The sequence below is a fragment of the Populus euphratica genome, unplaced genomic scaffold, assembly GCF_000495115.2.
Source record: "Populus euphratica unplaced genomic scaffold, PopEup_1.0 scaffold23.1, whole genome shotgun sequence".
Classification (NCBI taxonomy): Eukaryota; Viridiplantae; Streptophyta; class Magnoliopsida; order Malpighiales; family Salicaceae; genus Populus; species Populus euphratica.
Genome location: NW_011499892.1, coordinates 99,179 through 121,941, shown reverse-complemented (window position 1 = coordinate 121,941; position 22,763 = coordinate 99,179). Strand labels below are relative to the sequence as shown.

At 27.0% G+C, this 22,763-nt stretch overlaps 2 long non-coding RNA genes across 2 annotated transcripts; one reads left to right on the top strand and one right to left on the bottom strand.

Annotated features, from left to right (window-relative positions):
* The first annotated feature begins 3,623 nt into the window (after positions 1-3,623).
* On the top strand, positions 3,624-9,619 carry LOC105131345 (uncharacterized). Its single transcript, XR_843410.1, has 2 exons — positions 3,624-4,271; positions 8,930-9,619. It is a non-coding gene; the product is annotated as an uncharacterized LOC105131345 (long non-coding RNA).
* Positions 9,620-13,077: 3,458 nt separating this feature from the next.
* Positions 13,078-14,646, bottom strand: LOC105131344 (uncharacterized). The gene is made up of 2 exons (XR_843409.1): positions 14,557-14,646; positions 13,078-14,254 (listed from the first exon to the last, which is right to left on the bottom strand). It is a non-coding gene; the product is annotated as an uncharacterized LOC105131344 (long non-coding RNA).
* Positions 14,647-22,763: the final 8,117 nt, after the last annotated feature.

Sequence of the window (22,763 nt, the reverse complement as noted above, 5' to 3'; positions counted from 1 at the left end):
CTTGCATTTTAATTTAAGGAGCACGATTAAAAACTAGATTCCTACAAGGTTGTGGTAGAGAAATAACATGAGAATCATATTTAAAATGTCCATTAGAAGTGTTACCCTTATAATCAGCTATAATAGGACTGATAACCTTTGAGCTAGAAGATATGCCTATAGTTGATGTAAAAATATTACTACTAGGAGTATTGGTGATATAAGATTTAGTATGTCCATGACTATCATCAACAATAATAAGACAAGAGGTCTTTTCACTAGTAGATGTATCTATAGTTGATGAAGGGGCATTGCTAGTAGTAGAAGGTACAACTGAGAGAGAAGCTACATCTATAGGAGTTAGATATTGTATAGGAAATAAATCTTTTAAAGAGCCTACTGACTTAAATTATCATAGTATGAAGTAGCTTATTCAAATCAAACATCTCTTGATACGAATGAATTTTTAAAACAAGGATGATAATTTTTATATCCTTTCTTGGCTTATGAATATGATAAAAAAATACACTTAATAGCCAATAAATCAAGCATATATATATATATATATATATGCATAAAATAAGTGTACCTAAATATTCTTAAATGAGATAAGTCAAGTCATTGTCTTTGTAAAACATCAAGAAGGGATTTAAAAAGAAACATTTGGTTTGGTAATCGTTTAATAATATATACAACAAATGACACCCCTTGAGACCAAAAGAACCAAGAAACATGCATTTGTATCATCAAGGCTTGAGTTTTCTCCAATAGATTTCTATTTTTATGTTCAGCTACCCTATTTTATTAAGATGCACTATTACAAATAAACTGATGCAAGTGGCTATGAGAAGTTAGATAATTTATTAGTTTTTTAGACATGTATTCAGTGTCATTGTTAGATTGGAGGATTTCATTTTTTATAGAAAATTGATTCATAACCAGCGTAAGAAAGTTTTTTTAAAACTTTCATAACCTCACTCTTGATTTTTAAAAGATATAGTAAAGTAATAAAAGAGAAATTATCAATGAAATTAACAAAGCACTTAAAACCATTAAATGATTCAATAATAGTCCCAAACATCAAAATGTACAAGTTCAAACATCTCATTAGCTTTAGGGAAAAAAAAAGACATATATGATAGTTTAGTAAATTTAGATAAATAACATGTATCACAAGTGATGATTTTTGTATCCAAATTAGGCATTATTTTGATGAGAGCAATTTTGGAGGGATTTGTTAAATATTGATGCTATAAAACTTGATTCTAACAAAAAAAAAATAGAAACTTGAATAAACTTGTTTATCTGTGGATTGCTTGAAAAATAATAAAGCCCTTGAAAAACAAACCGTCACCAATCATCTTCTTAGTGATGAGGTCCTAAAAAATAACCTAGTGTGAATCAATAGAGAGTAATTGGAAAGTAAAATAAAGAACATATAGAACCTAAGATTCTACATCTTTAAAAAGCAATTTAATCTTTTTTTTATCCTTAACAAAAACATGTTTTATATTTGCAATAGATATATGAGTTGGAATAAAAATGTTTTTAAAATTATATATACCGGTTACTTTGTTATATGATCAGTGACACCTAAATCACTCAGCCAAAAACTATACTCAATACTAGTAACTAAAACAGTTTTAAATGCAGTTAAAATGCCTTTTATATATTTTTTTTATGATAGATGAGTAGAGTTTTCAAGAAACAAACAAACTTATCAAAAAGAGTTATAAAATCATAATTTCCAGAAATTGACAAAACATGATCACATTTCTCCTAAAGACATGCAGTAAGATCATTAAAAAAAAACAATTGGATTAGTAGAAAAATTTATCACATCACTAGGAGAAGAATTAGTGGAATGAGCAACAATATAAGCTTTATGTTCATAGCCTTTTTGAAGTCCCTTTTTTTTTTTTTTTCAAACTTAGGTTTTAACTCTGAATGAAGGATTTAGCATCGCCCAATTAAATAACCAAGATTATTACAATGCCGATACTTCAAATCTTGTCATTTCTCTATATAAATCTTATAATTCCTTATTTATATATTAGTGACATAAGCATGGGTCTTTAACAGAGTGATTTTTTGCTTTAGATTCATGACTTTCTTGTGAGCTTCTTCTCGTTAAATTGTAGCACATTCACTTGTAAAAGATGAAAGATCAGGATTTATAAGAAATCGACTACAAAGATCTTTATAATCTGGACCAAGGCTAGATAAAAAATGATATATCTTGTCTTCCTCCTCTTATTTCTTCAATACTACAACATCAATACTATAAGGGTGATATAGTGCAAGTTCACTCTACATACCTTTGAGCATTCCAAGCAATTGCATATAAGTTTTATCATCTTGTTGAAGGTTAATAAAATCTTTTTTATTTAAGAAACATGAGCTGCATTGTTCTTATTTTCATACATTTCTTTCATGGCCTTTTAGAGATGAGATAAAGATTCAAAATGGCTAAATTTTGCATTATTAAGCTTTATAAGTTTGTGAGGAAAGATCTTTAATATGACCATTAATATAGTCAAATTTAAACTTTTTGCCAAGAGCAATTGCCATAACTCTTAACCAAAGATAATTAAGTTCATTCAATAATTCAAAGCCCAGACATTGATCAGGATTTCATTCTTCTTCCAAAATATTAGAAGATTTGTTTCTAGCATAACACTATCAAATTTAAAAGTGTTTTTCATAAGAATTTTAAATAATAAATAGAATAATAAGAACCTAATTTATTACCATGAAAATTCTTAACTTAACTTGTTACAATCATAACTAATTACATATACATAATACAAATTTTAAATAGAAAGGATACTAATAATCTTACTCCTGCAATCTTGGCATATCAATTCATATTTTTATCATATCTACATTAATTATCACCTAATTTACATAACAAATAGTATTAATATCGACAACAATTTAGCTTTCCTTCAATACAATTATTATAATGAACTAGAATATTAATGCACTTCCTAATAACATTTAAGGTTTTTTTCTTTCTTTCTTTTTATTATAGATGGAGATTGACCTAGAAGCCCTACTTTCTTAATCTCTGTTAAATCTCATTAATTAAGTGTTGGCATATCATGCATAAATAGTTATTGTTGCTTGAGAAATTATTACAATTGGATTTTTAATTAAATCATGATTAAACCAGGTTTACTAATTTTAGTATAAATTTTTTAAAATAATAATTTTTTCAAAATCACTGATCGAAAATCTAAACTTAATTATGTAATTCAAACTTCTAGATGATTGAAAACTATTTAAGTGTGATAAACAAGGTGAGTGAGACATAGTGTTTATTTTCATTTTTTTATTTCTTGGATGTAGACGAGAGATGGTGATACATTTATCTCTCTAAATTTACCAATACATAAAAAGTTGGAATCATTAAAAATTGCTTAGCATGTAAGCACTAGTTAAGCCGATCAAATTGGACTCCTCGTGAGTATGGGATCTAAAGCTTATGAATTGATAATATCTTGATAAATTTGTTTAGCTATGGTTAAAAAATATAAACTTTAAGATTAGACCATTTGAATAAACAATAGTGACATGCCATTTTGAAATGCACTTCGAACTATTGTTCAGGTGCCACCAACAAAATAATGGGATTAATCTTTCTAGTTGTCTTGAATTAAGAATTGCAAGCCATAGCTAGGGCATAGAAGTAAATTTATTTTGCGTTAGTGATGCTGTGGTCCAATGCTATTCATGATTGTTGTGACAAGCTGTGCTTCGAGGTAAATTGGTTTGCAAACTCACTAGGTCCCACACCCAACTAAGCCTTTTCATTTCTTGCCTCACAACCACCTTGGAACACACATTCATTTACCTCTTCTGTTATAAATTAGTGGACACCGCGTACTGAAAATTGCAGATAGGTGTCCCAAATTCACCATTTTAAGAAAACTCCACTCCACCTCTCCCACCCCCTTTCTTTCTCACTCATTTCTTATGTGAGAGGAGGCAGCTAGGCTGAGTTTCTAGCTAGAGCTATATCAGCGATATCAAGTGAAGAGAAGGTGTGTGTGAGCAAGATGGAGAAGCAGGGCACGTGCATTACTAACTCATGCACACAGAGTGAGAGAGACATTTCTTGCTGGAGTTATGACTCTTACCTACTATAGATTTGTTGGCTTCAGTGAGTTAGTTCTTCATGTGCCTGTCTTCCCCATCATGATCACTACCACACCTATATTATTAGCTCATCTGGGCACTTCATATTGGATCGAGAATCTCCTCTTCAAGAACTGAATTCATGCATGCAGGTGAGTCATATTTAAACCCATGTTTCTGTATTTTTGTGGAGAGAAGTTATGGCTCCATAGGCATTGCATACCTAACCATTGCTCCTTTTGTTCTCTTATGGTCAAAAGACATACTTCTACTAGGCGTAAAAAGCACTCCTCACATATCATATGTTAGCGAAGATACACATACAAACAAAAAGAAAATATGTGGGTGTATAATTAAATATAATATTTGTGAAGATCAAGAAAACATTCTTTGAATGTGAGAATAAAGATCAAGAAAAGATCTATCCTCTACGTCTTGTTTTATTGGATATATTGTCATATTGCGAATTGAAAGTCAGTAAGCGATATATTTCTTCAAAATCGTCATGGTGGATAAAGATAAGCTTTGACTCAATTATTAGTATCATGATCAGAGTTGATTCAAGCTTATTATGATGCCGACAGTTGATTTCCATATCCAGCTGTGAAGTATGAGCTAACCATCGATAGAGGTAACTCTATAAACATGATTGATGTTATTTCACAACCAAAAAATAAAATAAAATAAAAAATAGATCACAAAAGTATCTGGCAGTATCAGCAATTAAGTTAATCCCATGGTTTAAAAGTTATAATTTGTTCCTAATCTATTCTTCTCAAATTTTTTTTTCTAGCAACTTTTATTCTGTCTTCTCACTTTGCTAGCTCAGTAATATTGATCCATCTTATTTACAAGAAAAAAGAAAAGAAAAGCAGTAGGACTAATTAATGGGCCTATATTAGTTCCATGATTGCAAAAATGTCTTTCCAAGCCCTTATTGTCAAATTTTCTCCCGAATTTCATGCTGATATTGGTCTTGGAATGCTCTCTTGTTGCCAAACCACCATTTGGGAAAGCTAAAAACGAGAAATAATAAACCCGATATTTTGGAAGCAAAAATGTCTTTATAAGCCACGCCATCCACTATTATTTTAATTTTGTGTTGAAAATTTATTTTGTGGTATAATTATAGTGATTTAGAGCAGACAACTTTATGTCATAGACAATAGTTTTTGCTTAATAATTAGTTAATAATATTGTTTTGATATTTTTTTTAATTATTTTTTTCCATGTTTAGAAGAATTAGGGTTTTCTTAATCCATTAGTTATATGACAGAACAGCATATCCTTGACTAACAAAACCATTGAATTTGAGGATTTCTTCTCCAAAGACTCCACACATTTTTCGTTCGGTCTCATCATTGAATTGACATATTTATTATCTGTTTTTGTTCTATATCACACACGTAAATGCTGATAGGCTTCGGTCGTACCTCTCTTTTGTAAATTTTGGAAAAAACAAAAAGAGTCAAGAAAAAAGGTTCGTTGAATTTGAGCAAGGGTTGAAGGAAAATAAAAACGAGTTACTTGCTAGCAAGTTCAACCTAAACTTCCAATGTATTATTGTTTACGAACAGTAGAACCAATCAATGAGCCTTCTTAGTCCCATAATTTGAGTGTTTATGATTATAATTATAATTTTTTATTTCTTATGAAGTAACATCTCATTTATTTCTCTACTTCTGTCAAATTAATCCGGCAAGGAAAACATTTATAATAATTATCTTTCATTGGATTCTATAATTGAATGTGAACATCATAAATCAATCAATTAAGTAGATTTTTTCTTCACGTGCCCTTCTCATGATGTTTCAAAATCTAACATGGTAGGTTTTTTTGGGTAGTCAGATGGAGAATGATTACATGTCTATGTTAATATTTTAGTTTTTAAAATTGATAAAATTAATGGTTGATGATAAAAGATGACATGTGCAAACTAATTATTTTTTGTGGGATTTAGGGATTCTTCAATAATAAAATAAGTAATTTTTAATAAGAGATTGCAATAAATGAAATAAGGATTGTTTTAAAAAAAATTAAGAACAAAAATATTTATTTTTAATTGTGTATAAAAAATACTTGAAAAATAAGTATATAAAAACTTAGAAAATAAAAAAAATATGAATTATTTACCTGGATGTTTCAGAAGTTATATATAATCTTTAAATTTTGTTATGTTGTTTGAATATAAAATTTTGTTATGTTGGTTGAATATAGGGGTTGAAATGTCATTTCTCCACTTAGTATTAATGATATATAAACATCTTTTACACAGTATTAGTATTAATGAGGGATATATATCTTACATAATATTAATATTGATGAAAATATAATAAAATATTAAAAAAAAATTATATACCTAAAGATGTAAGGAGATATCATGTTTTACTTTTAATATTTTATATTAAAAGATATAAAAATAAAAAAACAAATCTTCACGACCCAGATGGTCTTAAAAAATTATGAACATCATATATATTTGAAGTTGGAAAAATTTCAGATTTTAGCTCAATGGTGTTGAGTTTAGTATTTTTCCAGACTCATATGTACACTTTGTAATTGAACTTAAATGAATTGGATTTAACACCTTGTAAAACCCACATGTAATTGAGCTTGGTATGTAGCTGAATTTGGTATGTAGCTGAATTCAAATGTGTTACGTCTCATATTTTATCAAATTCTATTTGAATTTAGCATATAATATCAAATTCTATTTGAATTTAGCATATAATTGGGTTTAATATTTTGTATCTGATATTTTATTAAATTTACATGTATTTGAATTTAGTATATAACTGAACGAGTATGATATTTTGTATGTATGTGAGTTAAGCACATAATTGAAGTCAAGATTTTTGGATTTGGCATCTTATTAGAACTATATATTATTAGAATTAATTTGTTTACCTTGGTATGTAGCTGAATTCAAATGTGTTACGTCTCATATTTTATCAAATTCTATTCGAATTTAGCATATAATTGGGTTTAATATTTTGTATCTGATATTTTATTAAATTTACATGTATTTGAATTTAGTATATAACTGAACGAGTATGATATTTTGTATGTATGTGAGTTAAGCACATAATTGAAGTCAAGATTTTTGGATTTGGCATCTTATTAGAACTATATATTATTAGAATTAATTTGTTAACTATATATTAAACTTAATGATATTGGGTTTGACACCTTATTAAATTTACATTGAATTGAATTTAATATGTAATTGAATTAAATAGTATTAAGTCTGAAAAAGTATCTAGATTTTGTTATCTAAACTTTACGTTGTGCAAAGTTTAGATACGTGAGATTAATATTTTATCTCTAATTTTTTTAATTATGAATTTTTAAATAAATATCTATAATGCATGATACATCAACTTTATATTGATGGATGTGGAATTAAATAATAATATTTTTATGATTTTTTTGAATAAATATTATTTTAATGTTTGGAAGGATTAGTGTTGTCTTATTTCATTATTTATATGAACACAATTGTATAACGATAAAAACAAATCATCCTTGATTAATAAAATAATTAAATTCGAGGCTTTTGTTCCAAATAGTAAACATATTTACCCTTCAATCTACATGTATTATTATGTGTTTTTATTCTATATCATATATACAAAAATGGTGATAGGGGTTCGTACCTCTTTTTGGTAATCTAAAAAAAAAAAAAGAGTCAAGCTTGTTCAACTAGAAGCCAAAGTGGTGAAGAAAAATAAAATAATGTTAATCAGAAGAAAAACCAACCTCAAGTTCCAAAATATTATTATTTATCCATCTCATGAATAATTTTCAATAATAAAGTTATTTATAACTAGACCTTTGTAATTTAGCAAAAATAATTAAATTAGTCTATAAGAAAAGAAAAGAAAATTCATTTAGTTTAATTATCTCCATGCATCTAATTTTGTAATTATTTTTATTTTTTTATTTTAATAAATAGAAAAGGTAAAAAAAATAGATTGGATAGAAAGTTGATGAGAAAAGAAAGCTTTTTTCAAAAACATACATTTAAATTAAGTTTGGTTAAATGATTATTTAATTATTTTTCAAAAACAAATTAAGTTTGGTTAAATGATTATTTAATTATTTTTGATACTACAAGGAGTAATAAGTTTTTTTTATAAACTAGAAGGACTAAATTATATTTAACTCTAAAAATTTAGGGTAAATTTTAGTATGCTTTAGATGGTGTCTCAAATTCATCTCGAAAGTTTGGTTTGTATAATTCAATCTCCTTGGTTGTGATAATAAGCAGTTTCAGCTACACTCAATTTATTTTATCCATTTCTGTTTGTAGTAACAAGGGATCATAAATTTAAATTTTATTCTTAAAATTTTAAAAATATCTCATTATCATCTAAAAAATATTATAAACTAAAGAAATAATTGAATTAAGAAAAAATCAATAAAAAAGTTGTTTTTTCAGAAAAACAAAAATGATATCTAAAACTTGAGCTAGTTGTTTCTCAAGTAATCTCCATACCCTACCAACTTCAATTTTCATTCATCAATAACAATATCATCCCTTTTTCTTAATTTGTCAATACTAAATGTTAAATGAAAATAAAGATTTAAATGAGTCTATGTTTTGTTTTGTTTCATTTCAGAATATTTTGGATTATATCGAGATATTTCATCAGAAATCCTAGGAGAAAAAATAAAATTTACACATATTTTCTTATTTAAAATTGAGAAATTCCTATGAGGAGAAATTAAAATTTACTCTGAAATTTATTCCACGGAATTTCAATGATATGCATGCCATGATGCTTTTTGTTGAGTTTTTCTTTTCTAGAAAATATGAAGTGGGCCGGGGTCTTGTCTTCCATGATCCTTTCTGTTAAGACTTCATATACAGAAAAGTAGAGAAACAGTACACAGTATGAATAATGGGAAAAAAGGTAGTGTTTCTTCTCCACCGAGTCTCGGCGGAAATCATGTGATAGCAGATATGCAAGCAAGTAGCCTGGCAACTAAAAGACGTGAGATTTCTTGCTGATCATCAGTTTTCTTCTTTATCTCTGCTCCTTCCATTAAGAGGTAGTGGGTGTCTATCAATGTTGCTCTCAGTCTTAACCAATAAAACCGATAAGAGATGAGTGGAGCAAAACCATCGAGGCATGAGTTCCCAAGAAAACTGATGTCTTATTATCATGGATATCTAGCATTTTGATGCCGCCATCCAGGGGACAGTGCAAGATTGCAATGGCCACCGCAGATATTGCCTCTAATCCATCCAATTTAGCTCTTTTTCCCCCCCTCTCAACCACGTTTGAATGACAGTGAAATGCCATTCACAGCATCTTGCCTTCTTATCAAATACCTTTTGTTTACCCAAGTTTTTAGAGTGATCGAGATTGCAAGCAACCTTAGAAAATGATGGCTTTTACATGTAAATCTTTCATTTTCTACAAGTTGCTTAAGTTATCTTTTCTCCCTCCTTGTTAATGATGGTTTTTATATCTAAAGCAACTCTTTCATTTTATTTAGAAAGAAAGCATGGCTTCCGTAGCATGATCATGCATAAAAAAATAATTTGTTCTCTCGGATCGGATTTGAAATGGATCTAATATCGATTTACCCAGTTTTTACTCACAACGGATAGAAAATTTGTGAACCGTGTATCTGACTAATGACAGGCTTCAAGCTTTGGAGGCCTGGCTTCACCTTGGTGAAAACAGGGAAAAAATTGACAATTATGTAATCATAGCAAGAACACTTGCTCAACGTGGATCAGATTCAAGAAATTAAAATAAGCTTTCTAAGTATATTCTAGCATTTACATGGATATATATCCGGTGGCTGGATGAACTTCCATTTAGAGATTACAGAGTAGGGTGGATTCGATCTCTTGGATGGATATATCACCTTTATTGAAGATAGCAGTGGTACTAGTGAAAATAGTTATTAACAAAGCTACTTTAGTTTGTATCAATTTCTTAAAACTTTTTTTAAAAAAAATATTCAGTTTTGTTAGCATGTTCTTAAAAAGAAAAAAATTGATCCAATAATACTATTAACTTAATAAATCCAAAAATAATATAAATGATAAAAAAAACTCCATGACTACAAAGATTTCAAGACAATATATTTAACAAATATATATTAAAACAACAACCCAAATCAATTCATGTTAATATTTAAAATTCAGTTATAAAAAATAATAAAACTCGTAGAAAGTTAAAAAAATATATATTAAATATCAATTCTTAATCAACTCAATATTTAAATTTTAAAAAAAAAAACTCGAATCAATTTAGATTAATCTATCAAACCTAATATTAAAAATAAATCAAGATTAATCTATCAAACCTAATATTAAAAATAAATCAAGATTAATCTATCAAACCTAATATTAAAAATAAATCAATTAAAAAAATAAAAAGAACATTCGAGTCAACATAGTTTAACCTGACAAACTTTTAATTTGGATTATGAGATTGCAATAACATCATATAAAACAAATAAATTATAAAATTTAATTTTTAATCAATTAAATGATAAAAGATAAAAATAAAAATAAAATATTAAAAAAGAGAACAAAAAGATCTAAAATCCACCTAATTAAACAAAAAAAATCACGACTCCAATGATATGATTATGATAACATAAAAAATCAAAATAAATTATAATACTTAAACCCAGTAAATATAATTATAAAAAATATAAAAATATTTATATTTTTTTTATAATTATATTTACTGGGTTTAAGTATTATAATTTATTTTGATTTTTTATGTTATCATAATCATATCATTGGAGTTGTGATTTTTTTTGTTTAATTAGGTGGATTTTAGATCTTTTTGTTCTCTTTTTTAATATTTTATTTTTATTTTTATCTTTTATCATTTAATTGATTAAAAATTAAGTTTTATAATTTATTTGTTTTATATGATGTTATTGCAATCTCATAATTCAAATTAAAAGTTTGTCAAGTTAAACTATGTTGACTCGAATGTTCTTTTTATTTCTTTAATTGATTTATTTTTAATATTAGGTTTGATAAATTAATCTAAATTGATTCGAATTTTGTTTTTTAAAATTAAATATTAAGATATATATATATATTCCCTAGCTCAATTAGTTATCATTAATAATAATATGTTTAAAATCTCATTCTTATTTACTCTCATTTCTTGAACAAACACCTGCGCAAGAAGAAAAAGAAAAAAATCATTCTCGTTTCCAGTATTCCTTTCATTATCACCAAGCGTCTGCTAACTTTACATAATCTTAAGAATCATTATTTCTTAAATCAAATATTTATATATCATAATTTCTTAAAGCAATTATAACATGCTCATATTACTTTTTATAGTGTTCATAATAACCATATACAATTTTTAAAAAAAATCTAAAAAAGGAAATTTATTATCTATGTGGTAAAATCTACACATAAAGTAAAAGTTGGGTGTATATATATATATATATATATATATATATATATATATATTAGAAAAATAAAAAAATATTAGGGTGTGTGAACCCACCATCCAATCTACTTCTAGCCCTCACAATCCCAGTCAAATCGGGCATAAACTTGATCAACTTAAAAAAAAAAAAAGTGATCATGCTGTAATGCTAAACAAGAGCATTGCACACCTTCCACTCCAAATAAAAAAAAAAGAAGAAAAAGTTGACAGAAACACCTTTAGTGCTGTGTTGCGTCTTTCAGAAATGGACATCAAGCTTCCGCCCATTGACGGAGAAGTCTTTGTAACGCCCACAGTCCATTTCAAGAAAGGCAATCCAGAATTGACACCTAACGCTCATAGGCACTACAACGATTTCACCAAGAAAGTAGAAAGTGAATCAACTATTTTAATTTTAATTTTTATTTCCTTTTTAATTTATTCATGGTGGTGGCTTGCATGAACTTCTCCCACCGGAAATGAAAGCTACTGAACTGCTAAACTATTCTTTGCCAAATCATAAATGGAGTTTAAACTTGAGACCCTTTTTCCTTGTGGATCAATGCTTCTCTACCAACTCATGAGGGAAATCTTTCTTGTTCGAAATTTTTAGTCTGAGCCACAGAAGATTTTGATGGCATGAGTGGAAAAAAGGGGAGGCAATAGGGAAGTCTTTCTTCTTCCTTTTTTAGAGTAAATAATTTTAATAAATTTGGTTAACTATAGGTAAACAAAAACATTATTGATATCCATTCATAATATAATCAATAAATTGTTTCATCACGATACTAAAAGCCTATTTGATCCCTGATGTGATGAATTGATGTATTGTGTTATTGGTAAAATCACTTAAATTAAAATTATCGTTTGAGGATATAGCTTAATTAAAAAATTTATTTAAGAAATTAAACATTTTATTACTTAAAAAATATTATTTTTTTCATTGGAAAAATTGCAAATATCATAAAAAAGCAGAAGTAAAAAAAATCGAAATATCACTTAGTGTTTTTAGTAAATAGAACTACTAAGAAATTTAATTAAGATCAATACAAGCTAAGATCTAATATACTTAATATAAACTAATTGATATTGGTTAATTTTAAAACATGTAAGGTTATTAACAATATTAGTTAATTATCATGTATAAAACAAAAGCAATTAAAGTCAGTTTAATTTAAAGATATTTAAAGTTATCTTCGAGTTTTAATATAAAATAAGCAGCCTTTCATCTCAAAAAACATCACTTCCCGCATTTTTTAAAATTAAAGCTATTGCACCTTTAAACTATACTTATTAAAATCACATTTCACTCAAAAATCAATGCTCTAATAAAAAAAATAGTTTCCGATATAATGGCAAAATTGTAATTATATCGGGCATGGTTTCTAAAATATATTTTTTTGGATTTTATCCAAATACTAACCAAAACCAAATTTTGCCAAAAAAAAAACCTCCCTTGTACCATTGCCACCTCTAACTACACCACTACAATTCGAAACACAGAATAATGGCTTTCTATGAGATTGAGTGTACTGGTCAAGCTAACATGAAATATGATAATTTTGTTGTTGACAGCATTTCAGGTGCCAGATTAATAGATTGTCCTTGATCACTGTTCATACACTACAATGGAACTCTACAAGCTTGGAAAGAAATAGAGCAAATTTCGTTTCATTTAGACTCTTCCCTGCAACCATGGCAGACTTGCAAGAGATTTGTGAACAATAAACAGTTGGTAGTGAGGACAGAATCTGACCCCAGCTGCTTAATATGTTCTTCTATCTTGGAGATCCTCTAATCAAATTCTATTGCGATGACAGTTCAAGAGTTTTAGCCACTTTCAGAAAAAAAGGACGGCAGCCGTTGTAGGGTTATAGACTCGTTTAACTTCATAACATTTGATGAAGAAAGTACATGAGTGGACACTTAGTGAAATACGAAATCAACAAACCTAACCGTTCTATATAGTCTACAATCCAAATGAAAATTCAATCAGTGAAAACCAAGAGTTTGGCATGCGTTCACTATCCAGATTCAGCAAGTAAATTTAATAGTAACAAATGCCTTATAAACCTAAACCATAAAAGACTTAGATTTGATCATGCAAAATACCCCAACAAAGAATATTGCAGGCACTGGGTGTTGGTTTACCAATTACTCTAGCAAATCATTCGCTGGCCTGCTGACATGTAAAGAAATGAGATGACAACAAAAGCACCCATCCATAATTGTGTCATTTCACCACCATTAATCAAATCCTAGCGTTAACTCCATGGAAAAGAGGGTTAAAAAGCCCATTTCAAAAGAAACAGCATTTTTGGTTTCTAGGATGAGCTCACACCTTGGTCTGATCAACCTTGTTGACCGGAAAAGACCCCACTTTTAAGACTACAATTGCTATTGTAAACAAGTGTTGATGAAGTGTGGCATTGCACGAATTCTGGAGCTAAAAAAGTTGTATAGGTAAAAGAAGCTGATCCAACCAAAAACTGTTGATCCAAACCAGTTGGAACTATTCCAATTTTTAGTATCATGACATGATACAAATAACAAAAAATCATGAACGAGTTACCACCAAAAGCTCTCTGCTAAGCTTCTAAGCAACTCAACTCAAGCATTTTGTTGGAGTTACATATTCTATCTATTAAAGTTTTTGTCTCCAATAATTCACCTGAAAGACAAATGCACACGGTGGTAAATTTGAGACACTGCAAAAGATAAACCAAAAGAAATCAATGAACATGCATTGTGAGAACAGACCATAGGGTTGAATTTGAAAATTAATAATCAACATTAGTGAAAAAATGGAAAACAAAACACAAAGTATAGAAGCAAGTTGTTGTTTGTTTTAAAGTAGTTGGCCAATCAATGCCAGTGACTTAAGTACTTTGGTTCCATTCAGGACAGTGACGTTATCGAGAAAAAAAGGCTAAACAGACTAGGCCAGAACACACCACAATAGTATGAACATACCCATCTTATGCAATGAACGCATAAATTGAGAGAATACCTGGAGTTGGATGTTGTTCCTCTAATATTTGGTGCGTTTCTTGTAATTTGTAAAACAAGGTAAGGGCCAGGAAAGCATACTGGGTAGGCATGATTTCGTGTTCAGAACAGACTAGTTGCATGTGCCCCCACTGAAGGATACAATCAAATAATGGCCTCGCTGGTGCTCAAAATACACATGCATCCATCCACTACAGCTACTTAGCTTCTGAATAGAAACATTGAAGTTGCAACTTGATGCTTCATCCATCCCATGTCATTTGTATTTTTAAATTGTTTGAGAATTCATAATTAGCTAGCTAATTGAAAGTTATTAACATCACGGCACACCACTGAGGCAACATTACCGAAAATTCAACAAATGCAAACTCTATTCTTGGATCCACTACCCAAGAAGATAAACTCTCCGTAGCCTCAAAATTTTATTCATGGATTCATCACTGACTTCAACCATTTCTGGGGGAAACAATGTAAAAGAAGGTACTCAACATTAACTGAGTTTGAATTGTGTCTACCAAACTAAACAGTGTAGTCTCTATAAAACCAAGTTCGATTCCAGAGTTAAGGAGAAGCGCTTTCCAAATCTCTAAGACCAGGAGACATTCTTACTAACCATTTTCTCAAGTAATTCAAGTGCTTTACAACTGAGGTCTCTATGGCATAAACCACAAATTATCTCATCAAATGTGAAACTCTGAGAGCATAAACCCTTATCCAAGCTTAATTTTATCTTATTTCATCTGATTCACAACATGCAAAGCATCCAAACCCATTTTTCCTTTCACTAAAAACCTAATAACATTACTATAATCCACCATTCTAGGACAAAATCCTAACTTTCTCAATTCCTCTAAAAACCCCATAACCTCGAATTTGGTTGCTTCTTTCTGTTCACAAAGACATGACTATTACATAGAAGATATTTCTGCGTTTACAATAAACCCACCATTCACCATACAACTCAAGATCTCAATAGCAAAACCCACCTTTCTAATCCTACAGAGAGCAGCAATAAATACCTGAAAAGTCGATCCTTCCATTCGAGTATGCATAACTTGACTCTTCAACAAAATTTCAGGCACCAAGTTTAGACCTTTACTGCTTCTACAAGCAACTGGCATCTAATCTTTGGAATTCTACAGAACAACTCAATTGCTTCTTGGTTTTTATCAGCAATTCTATAAGATAAGCAAAAATAGATTCAGGTGGTTCAAAGTTTTCAACTTTTTCAAGATGGTCAAGAACTGAAGGAATGTGATGGAATTGAAAGGTTTAAAAGAGGTTTTGAGAATAAAGTCATAGACTTTAGGGGTTGGTTCAACATTATAGATGCTAAAGGAGTAATTAAGAGAAGAAAGAAGATGGGATTTACCGGGATTTTCTAGCAGTGGTGGTTTTGTAGCTGACTGTTTAAGAGATTGCATGGCTTCTTGTTGGTTGAAAACTCTGTGCCATCTTGCCTTGTAAGGTGTGAATGGTCATTTCCTGTGTTTTCTTGGGAAAAAACCAGTACTCTTTTTAGTTTTTAAGTAGTGTATCTAACCATTCTTGTTGGGATTCTGAAAGAAGATCATCAGTTTGGGAGATGTAGTTACAGATTTTCTGTTTATGTTATGGTATGGTCACTTCATCTTTGCTTTAAGTACTTCAGTTCAGTCAGATGCAAGGCTGCTTTTTCGTTGGAAAAACCATTCTACAGCCGGCTAAAACAAGGCAATGGACCATGACACACAGCCCTGTTCATTTTCCAAAAAGGTCTGTTGGGTGGTTAAATCTATATTTTATTTTAATTATATTTTTTAAAAATTTAATTAATATATATATATTATAATTTTACATAAATCTCATTAAAAATATTTTCTTTAAACTATAATTATAAAAATATATGATTAAATGACCCAATTTATCTGCTGCTGTGAATTAACAGTAGACCCGACAATGGAGATGGACTAAATATTTAGGTAATGTAGTGATTTTTTAAAATATTTTTTATTTGAAAATATATTAAAATAATTTTTATTTTTATTTTATTTTTTAAATAATATCAATATATTAAAATAATTTAAAAATAAAAAATAAAATTTTTTAATTTTAATAAAACATTATTAAATTTCGATGGGCTTAGGATTTTTTAACTTTAATAGAATGACTAAAGATAATATAGCCCTTATGGGTTCTAATTTTAACTTTGATAGAATGACTAAAGATTTAACTTTGATTTTTTTTTATATAATATTTTGATATGGTTTGAAATTTAAACTTTCTTCATTTAAAATCAAATAATTCGATTTAGACCAAAAACATTCAACCCAACCAAAAAGCAAACCAAACTCATTATGCACTATTTTCTAGTTATAAAATAAAAATAACCTAATTCAACTTAATTCTCAATCAAACACAATATCAAATAATAAAGTTAAAAAAATATCAATTAAAAAAATTAAATTAATCCAATTAACTCGTCAAACCCGTAAACTAGGTTATAAAATGTGGACAATCTAATAAAAAGCAAACTTAATATTAAAGAACTTGTAACTCGAGTCATAAAATTAAGATAACTTCGTACAAAAAAAACAATATGATTTAGCTAAGGTTAAAATGTCAAAACTCACAACTCTAATAATGAGACCAATATATTACTATGAAAAACAAATCAAAATAAATTATGAAATTTAATTTCCAATTAATCCAATGTTTAATGATAATATTGCAAAAACAATCAATTAAAAAATAAAAAAATAAATTGAGTTAACTCGAGTTAATATATTAAGCATTATTCATGAATTATGAGGTAGAAATAATCAAATAAAAATAAATAAATCATGAAATATAATTGTTAATCAACTCAATATTAAAAGATAAAATTAAAAAGAAATTGAATGAATTGAGTTAATTTATCAAACTTACAATTTGTATTATGAAAATAAGGTATTTTAATAAAAAATAAATTTAATATTAAAGAATGATTTTTTAAAATAATATTGATTAATTTTAATAAAATTATTTCAATAAAAAAGTACTTTGAATAGAGTTGGAAAGTAAAATGTCCTTTTTTTTATTAATATTTAAAAAATATTTAGTAACTTCTTTAAATAATAACTTATTTTGGTAGAAAACACACACAATGAACCCCCCAAAATTATGTATAATTATCACCATGTTTTTCTTCACTATTTTATTCCAAGTTTGCTTCCTTTTTCTTACATATTGGTCCCCCATCCTAAAATTCTGGTTCCCCTCGCTATCATCCTCTCTCTGGATCAAAGTTTTGGTACGCATTACCAGTTTAATTTGATTGCCACAAGCTATATTTGAAAAGTATTCAATTTTTGAAAATTAGAGACAGTCTCAATGCGTATCGCTCAAGTATCTTCTCAATTTCCTATTCAAGTTTCTTGCAATTATTCTTTTTTTTTTAAAAAAATCTATAGTAAATTTTGATGATTTCATAATAATCATTGGTTGTCTTTTAAAATATTTTAATATGTATATATAAAATTTTTATTTAAAAAAAATTATTTTTAACAATAATACATCAAAACAATCTAAACCTTTAAAAAATAAATTAATTTAAAAACTAAAAAATTAAATTTTAATGAAGAACAGCATTTCGTAACTACCCAAATATCTACAAGGGGCTTGTCTTTTGACAAAAAGATGTAGCTGTCTTCCATGTCATTCCATCTATCTTCTAGTGTTGTAAAAGAAGAGATGGAGGAGAGAGGAGAGAGGAGAGAGGGAATACGTTCCTCGTATTTTTTGTTTTGAAAAGAACAGAACAGATTGTGTTGTCTTCATTCATTAGTTGAATAATTTACGAAAGTTAGAGAGAAATCGTTTAGGTCATATTCATAAGCCACTTTCTCTCTTCCTCGTACACCTTTATTAGAGGAGCTCCAACGTACGAGGCATGTACAAAGCTAAAACTGTTTTGTCTATTTAATTATTTTTATTCATGTTTCAACGAGCAAACTAAACAAATAATCATTTTGACTATTTGTTTTGTTAACAGTCATTTCTATATTTAACTGTAGAAATGGCTATTTTTATAGCCGTTGGCTAATAATTTTTTTTTTAAAATATAGAATAAATCTTCTATAAATACATGAAGAAAAAATTTGTAGTTTAAATTTTTGTATTGTGCCTCATCCTTCTCTCAAATTTAAAAAAAAAAATTATATTGATATAAATAAATTTTAAATTTAATTTTAAATTTGAATTTACTTTTTAAAAATTAAATTTTTAACAATAACATATAAAACTTAAAATTAAAAATATTGATATAAATAAATTTTAAATTTAATTTTAAATTATATTTTTTAACTTTTATATTACTTCATTAATTTTATAAATTATTCATATTAATTATGTAATTAATAACATCATAATTATATTATATATAAAATATTTAAATTAGTTATATAATTATATTAAAATTAATTTAACATGAAATATATTAAAATATAAATAGCTTTTCTATATAGCTTTTATCATTGGAATGCATATCAACAAAAAAGCTATATTTACACTATTTATAAAAGTCATATTATCAATATAGCTCCTTTAAAAAGCATCTCCCGTTGGAGATGCTCTTAGAGAATCCTCTCGCGGACACCTTTCTTTTAACCAAATATTTTTTAATTTTTTTTTAATATCTACTATTACAAAACAAACATTATATTTATGATATAAACATATACTCTATCGATTTCCTCATTTCCAATTAGAATTGTTTTCAAGATCTATATATTGAAAAGTGAAGCTCAAAGTTAGGAGAGGAGCTTAAGAGTTGCATCATATTATTTTGAACATAATTATAAAATTTAGTTTGATTAAAGTTTGAGTTATAAGTTGGATGAGTCAATTTAGAATAATATAATTTCAAGTTTTTTAAAATTAGATTATTTTTTAAAAAAATTTAAATAAAAATTTATCTAAATTAATTCATTTTAATCCAGTCAACTCTCATTTAGTTTGTCATAAAATTCAGCCTATAATAGATTCCAAATCAATAAATTAATAAGTCAACCAAGCTATATTTATTAAAACTAATTTTGACATACTTGGAACCCAAAATTTCAACACAAATATCCATGTGTAATAAGAAGCAAAACCATAAAATCATATAAAAGTATTGTTAAGGCCCGTTTATTTGTAGAAAAATAGTTTTTTTTTAAGTGAATTTTAGAAAAGTAAATTATTTTTTGATATTTGGTAGTATTATAAAAAATAAGTTAGAAAATACTTTTAAATGTTTAGTTATGTTATGAAAAATGAGCTAAAAAACAGCATATTAATGTTTTATTTTTTTTAATTTTATTAAAATAATAAGAAATAAATCTTATAAATTAAAAAGTTGAATGAAAATGGAATTAAAAAAAATATAGTTTCATAAATTATCTCAAATAAAATAAATAATAATCAAAATAATAGAGATCAAATATAACAAATAAAAAAATTGAAACATGATGAAATTAAAACAATAATAATTATAATTTCATAAATTATTTTACATAAAATAAGTAATAATTAAAAGAATAAGGATCAAATTTAATATATAAAAAATTTCAATTAAAAAATGATAAGAGAAAAGTAGATAATAATTATAAAAATAAGGATCAAATGTAATATAAAAATCAAATTAAATTAAATTTTAAGAAATAAAATTGAAAGAAAAAAATTCAAACATAATATATAGCAATAAAAAATTTGATATAATTATCAAATAATATGATATTTTTAAATTTTTTATAACTTCTGGGAAGTGTTTTCCGCCCCAAATAAAGAAAAATACTTTCTTGAAAATTAAGTTAAATTTTTCAAAATATTTTTGGTTGACTAATATTTCTAATAGTAAATAAACATAAAAACAATTAAAAAATAATTTTTTAAATATTATTTTTTAGAAGGCAAACATATCCTAAGAATTTTATATTGTTTTTTTGTTTTCAAAGAAAAAAAAAGAGCTTACTTGAAAAAGGCTTTGGAAAGTGTAATTACGGGAGGGGACCTCCCTCCATCCTAATTACTACAACCTACCCATTTAAAACTTCTATATATTCGTAGTTGAACTTATCTCCTCCTTTACGACGGTAGATAAGAGCTCATAATACCTCCATCAATATTTATTCGGCTGCTTTGTTAGATTGATATAATCGCATCGTTTGATCTTTTGGTATGCAACTAGATTTGTAGCCTGCGATCCACTATGAGCCAATTAAATTTTTTTCCAATGTAAAAAGTAAAGCTAAGAACAAAACTATATAAAACTTGAGTCTTTAGTTTAATTAGTAATTTAAATAATATAAAAAAATATAACAACTTTAAATAAACTGAAAAAGAAAATAACAACAAAAATAATAATAAAAAAACCCGACTTAAACCTTTTCTAATTATTGAATAACTCAATATTTAAAAATAAAACTAAAAAAAATTAATTTAAAAAAAATAACAAAAAAACCTCTATCAAACCATTTTAACTTGCAAATTTTATGCTCATGAGCATAAAATTGAGATAATCTCATAAAAAAAGCAGGAAAAAAATTGAAAAAACAATTTCTAATAAATCAAATGAGAATATAATAACTCCATAGAAGAAAAAATAAAAAAAAATAGTTGGAGCTCAATTCTAGCAAATAAAATGTTTAAGGATGAAAATTAAAACAAATAATTTAAAAAAACAAAAAAAAAACTTAATATAAATCCACCTAGATCAAGATGCAAAATCTCAAACCTAGTTGTGACATAAAGGTAACCATGTTTGAAAGCACAATTAATAAAATCATGAATCTTAATTATTGAACAACACAACGTTAAAGGATGAAAATAAAAAATATTTAATTAATAAAACAATAAAAACAAATATAAGTCCACTCAAATGAACTTGTTAACCCTGAGATCATGGACACAAGATTAGGATAACCTGATAGAAACAGAAAAAAAAATGAAAACCCATTTCCAATACTTAAAATGTTAAAGAATGAAATTGAAATAAATTAATTTAAAAAAATTACAAAAAAAATACATAAGTTAACTTGCATTAACCTTTAAAATCGGTGATCCTGGTTATAAACTCAAGACTAACCCTATAAAATAAAAACCATGAAAAATAAGAAAGCAAAACTCTAGACAAAATGATAAAATATAAAAGATCAGCTTAAAGAAACAAACACTAATGAATCTCTTAAATCTAATCTTATATCTAAAATTCATAATTTATAAAATTATTAACAGAGGTTCAATTAAGAAGCTTAATTCCCAACTAATTCAATTTTAAATGATGAAATCATGAAAAAAAATCAATTTAAAAAACTTGCAAAAACAAAAAAAAAAGATAACAATAAAAAAATAATGATCAAATTTGATAGAAAAAAAAACCCAACAAAGATGAAACTGTAAAAAAATCTAAAAAATAATTTCAAACAAAACAAATATCAATTAAAAGAATAAAGACTAAATTTGAAAGAATAAAAATAAAAAAGGGATGGAATTAAAAAAATATTTGTAATTTCATAGATTATTCAAAATAAAAGATAGTAATCAAGCTGATAGGACCAAATGTGAAAGGAAAAGGAAATTGAAGGGGCTGATCTAAAAATTTAAAGGATCTAACATGGAATTTGAGGAGAATAGAGAGAAGAATAAAAAAAATGGTTATCAACACTAAATCAAGAGAGTGTTAAGCACACACATCGTCCCATCATGAAAGGGGTGTCGAAACCTTTCAAACATAACTACAACAAATAATTTTTGGTGATCTAATAATTTCACATACATTACATGAATGATGAAAGGGCAGCCCACTTGATGGCATGTGCTACTCATGTGCCAATAAGTTTTTTTTAATAATATTTATTATATGGTAAAATACAATGATATCCTTGAGTAACTTTCACATTAGCAATAAAGTCAGTATAAAATGACAAAAAGCTTTTTATATTGATTTTATCTTTAAAGGTGACAAAGTAATTTTATTATTTAAAAAATAAAAAGACTATAATGCCCTTGATTGAAAGACATTCTTTTTTTTTTAATTCTAGGTTTAATTAATAATTTCTCTATACAAAGATAAAATAACATTATTAACCCAACCTTGCACAAATTGTTAAACAACAATTACATTATGGTAAATGACATGACTAAAAGATTGATGTTTTCTCCCAAGTGTAGGAGTGTCGAAGTAATAAATAACCTGGCAAGACTGGGATC